Genomic DNA, 5000 nt, shown 5'->3' on the forward strand with positions numbered 1-5000 from the left:
CTTGGCAACCATGGTCCATTCCCCACTATATGCCATGGCCTTGTGCCCATGGTCTTCACAAGACAGCATCCAAGGCGCCTGAAAGGCCAAGGGAGCCCAACCCAGCAATGCCCAGCCAAGGCCAGGCATTCCAGTGCCTACCCGGGCAAAAACGCCCAAAGCATGCCCCATTCGTTAGCCTATCCAGGCAAAAACGCCCAAAACCAGCCCATTCCAGTGCCTATCCGGGGAAAACGCCCAAAGCATGCCCATTCCTTAGCCTATCCAGGCAAAAACGCCCAAAACCAGCACATTCCAGTGCCTATCCGGGCAAAAACGCCCTAAGCCTGCGCATTCCAGCGCCCCGCAGCATGCCACCCTCCTATAGGGTTTGCGCAACCAACCCGCCTAACCACCAGTGGCAACCAAAGGTGCTGTTAGCGACGACTTCTGAAGACGCAACGAGACGCGACGGGTTTGCGCCCAGACGCGACGAGGCGATGCGGGATCTGCGCCCCACCGTGCCTACACCCGCCGACTTGATGCGGGAGCTGCTGGCCCAAGCATGCCTAGCGTGCAAGGCCTGCGTGCAAGGCTAGTGTGCAAGGCTCGTGGGCAAGGCTAGTGCGCAAGGCTAGTGCCCAAGGTCTGTGTGCAAGGCTAGTGCCCAAGGCTAGTGAGCATGGCCTGTGTGCAAGGCTAGTGTGCAAGGCTTGTATGCAAGGCTAGTGTGCAAGGCTGGTGTGCAAGGCTTGTGGGCAAGGCTGGTGCGCAAGGCTAGTTCCCAAGGGTTGTGTGCAAGGCTAGTGCCCAAGGCAAGTGCGCAAGGCTCGTGCCCAAAGCTAGTGCGCAAGGCTTGTGTGCAAGGCTACTGCGATGGGCCAGTGCCCAAGGCTTGTGAGCAAGGCTTGTATGCATGGCTTGTGTGCAAGGCTAGCGTCCAAGGCTTGTGCGCATGGCTTGTGCGCAAGGCTTGTGTCCAAGGCTTTTGTGCAAGGCTCGTGCGCAAGGCTAGTGTGCAAGGCTTGTGCGCATTGGCAGGTAGCCCACCAGCATGCACGATCCAAATGCCACTCACGCGACAACACGGTGCCAAGCCGGGCATGGTGTGCACTCAAAACCAATCAACGGACAGAGGTCATGCGTCATGGGGGGGATCTAGCAAGGCCATGGGGAAGGTCATGGAGGACCTTGGAAGCAAGCGCAAGACGAGAGCGAATCGAACAAGGGGCCAGGACGGGGCCTTGTGCCCATGGTCTTCGCAAGACAGCGTCCAAGGCACCCGAAAGCCCAAGGGAACCCAAACCCGGCCGACACTTGCAATCGCACATGCTCTCTGCAACACACCATCAATGCCGCCCAACGGGGCCAGCACGAGCAGTCCTCCGCGGTCCCCTGGCCCTGCGCACGTTTGTCTTCGAAACCGAGCATCAATGCCACAGAAAGTGCCGGGGCGCCAGCTGGAGCCATCATCCGCGTTGCCATGGCTCGCTTGGCCTTGGCTTGCCAGGCCCCGACACGAGCAATCGCGCATTTTCTTTGCAACCGACCATCAATGCCGCCCAACGGGGCCAGCACGAGCAGTCATCCGCGGTCCCCTGGCCCTGCGCACGTTTGTCTTTGAAACCGAGCATCAATGCCACAGAAAGTGCCGGGGCGCCAGCTGGAGCCATCATCCGACGTGCCATGGCTCTGGTCCCATGGTCTTCGCAACCGAGCATTCGTGACACCCGCGGGGCCAGGACACCAACCCTTCCGACACGAGCATTCGCGCATGTTCTTTGGCCACACAACGGCGCCAGCACGAGCAAAATCATCCGCGGTGCGGTGGCCTTGCACGGCCTTTTGTCTTTGGAACCAACCATCAGTGCCACGGGAAGTGCCGGAGTCCCGGCATCCGCGGTGCCAAGTCATTGCGCCCTTGGTCTCTGCAGCGGGGCATGCCGGGCACTCCCAACCATTGCAAGCAAGCAAGCAAGCAAGAAAGAAAGTAAGTAAGTAAGTAAGTATTACATATAGGGGCGGGACATGCGGGGAGATCTGCGAAACGTGCATTACGGGGCACACGCGTACCTACCGGGGCATACCGACCCCTATTGGGGCACACGTGTGCATATCGGGGCATACCGGGCCTATCGGGGCACACGCGTACATACCGGGGCATACCGAGCCCTACTGGGGCACACGTGCGCATATCGGGGCGTACCAAGCCTATCGGGGCATACGCATGTATCCCAAGGCATACCGAGTCAATCCGGGCATACGCGTTCATACCGGGGCGTAACGGGCCTATCGGGGCATACTTGGGCATATCCGGGCAAAAAATGCCCAAAACTTGCGCAACCTTGGCAACCGTGGTCCATTCCTCTCTATATGCCTAGCCTTGCCAACCGTGGTCCATTCCTCACTATATGCCATGGCCTTGTGCCCATGGTCTTCCCAAGACAGCGTCCAAGGCCCCCGGAAGGCCAAGGGAGCCCAACCCAGCAATGCCCTGCTATGGCAAGCCAAGGCCAAGCATTCCGGTGCCTATCCGGGCAAAAATGCAATTCCTCTCTATATGCCTAGCCTTGGCAACCGTGGTCCATTCCCCACCATATGCCATGGCCTTGTGCCCATGGTCTTCCCAAGACAGTGTCCAAGGCGCCCGGAAGGCCAAGGGAGCCCAACCCAGCAATGCCCTGCTTTGGCAAGCCAAGGCCAAGCATTCCGGTGCCTAACCTTGGCAACCGTGGTCCTTTCCTCACCATATGCCATGGCCTTGTGCCCATGGTCTTCGCAAGACATCGTCCAAGGCGCCCAAAAGGCCAAGGGAGCCCAACCCAGCAATGCCTTGCTAGGACAAGCCAAGGCCAAGCATTCCGGTGCCTATCCGGGCAAAAACGCCCAAAGCATGCCCATTCCTTAGCCTATCCAGGCAAAAACGCCCAAAATCTGCACATTCTAGTGCCTATCCGGGCAAAAACGCCCACCAGCATGCCACCCTCCTATAGGGTTTGCGCAACCAACCAGCCTAACCACCAGTGGCAACCAAAGGTGCTGTTAGCGACGACTTCTGAAGACGCAACGAGACGCGACGTGTTTGCGCCCAGACGCGACGAGACGATGCGGGATCTGCGCCCAAGAATGCCTAGACCCGTCGACTTGATGCGGGATCAGCTCGCCCAAGCATGCCTAGTGTGCAAGGCCTGTGTGCAAGGCTAGTGTCCAAGGCTAGTGTGCAAGGCTCATGTGGAACGCTAGTGCGCAAGGCTAGTGCCCAAGGCTTGTGTGCCAGGCCCGTGTGCAAGGCTAGTGTCCAGGGCTTGTGTGCATTGCTTGAGTGCAAGGCTTGTGTGCATTGCTCGAGTGCATGGCTTGTGTGCAAGGGTTGTGCGCAAGGCTAGTGTGCGGGGCTTGTGCGCATGGCTAATGTGCACGGCTTGTGTGCATGGCTACCGTGCAAGGCTAGTTTGCATGGCTAGGGTGCAAGGCTCGCATGCGAGGCTAGTGTGCAAGGCTGCGTGCAAGGGAAGCGTGCAGGGCGAGTGTGCGAGGCCACTGTGCACGGCGCCAGCACTAGCGAGCCATCATCCGCGTTGCCATGGCTCGCTTGGCCTTGGCTTGCCAGGCCCCGACACGAGCAATCGCGCATTTTCTTTGCAACCGACCATCAATGCCGCCCAACGGGGCCAGCACGAGCAGTCATCCGCGGTCCCCTGGCCCTGCGCACGTTTGTCTTTGAAACCGAGCATCAATGCCACAGAAAGTGCCGGGGCGCCAGCTGGAGCCATCATCCGACGTGCCATGGCTCGCTTGGCCTTGGCTTGCCGGGCCCCGACACGAGCAATCGCGCATTTTCTTTGCAACCGACCATCAATGCCGCCCAACGGGGCCAGCACGAGCAGTCATCCGCGGTCCCCTGGCACTGCGCACGTTTGTCTTTGAAACCGAGCATCAATGCCACAGAAAGTGCCGGGGCGCCAGCTGGAGCCATCATCCGACGTGCCATGGCTCTGGTCCCATGGTCTTCGCAACCGAGCATTCGTGACACCCGCGGGGCCAGGACACCAACCCTTCCGACACGAGCATTCGCGCATGTTCTTTGGCCACACAACGGCGCCAGCACGAGCAAAATCATCCGCGGTGCGGTGGCCTTGCACGGCCTTTTGTCTTTGGAACCAACCATCAGTGCCACGGGAAGTGCCGGAGTCCCGGCATCCGCGGTGCCAAGTCATTGCGCCCTTGGTCTCTGCAGCGGGGCATGCCGGGCACTCCCAACCATTGCAAGCAAGCAAGCAAGCAAGAAAGAAAGTAAGTAAGTAAGTAAGTATTACATATAGGGGCGGGACATGCGGGGAGATCTGCGAAACGTGCATTACGGGGCACACGCGTACCTACCGGGGCATACCGACCCCTATTGGGGCACACGTGTGCATATCGGGGCATACCGGGCCTATCAGGGCATACCGGGCCTATCGGGGCACACGCGTACATACCGGGGCATACCGAGCCCTACTGGGGCACACGTGCGCATATCGGGGCGTACCAAGCCTATCGGGGCATACGCATGTATCCCAAGGCATACCGAGTCTATCCGGGCATACGCGTTCATACCGGGGCGTAACGGGCCTATCGGGGCATACTTGGGCATATCCGGGCAAAAAATGCCCAAAACTTGCGCAACCTTGGCAACCGTGGTCCATTCCTCTCTATATGCCTAGCCTTGCCAACCGTGGTCCATTCCTCACTATATGCCATGGCCTTGTGCCCATGGTCTTCCCAAGACAGCGTCCAAGGCCCCCGGAAGGCCAAGGGAGCCCAACCCAGCAATGCCCTGCTATGGCAAGCCAAGGCCAAGCATTCCGGTGCCTATCCGGGCAAAAATGCGATTCCTCTCTATATGCCTAGCCTTGGCAACCGTGGTCCATTCCCCACCATATGCCATGGCCTTGTGCCCATGGTCTTCCCAAGACAGTGTCCAAGGCGCCCGGAAGGCCAAGGGAGCCCAACCCAGCAATGCCCTGCTTTGGCAAGCCAAG

This window comes from Tasmannia lanceolata, unplaced genomic scaffold (assembly GCF_043159265.1).
Source record: "Tasmannia lanceolata isolate RefF3 unplaced genomic scaffold, GAP_Taslan_0.1 ptg000284l, whole genome shotgun sequence".
NCBI classification, from domain to species: domain Eukaryota; kingdom Viridiplantae; phylum Streptophyta; class Magnoliopsida; order Canellales; family Winteraceae; genus Tasmannia; species Tasmannia lanceolata.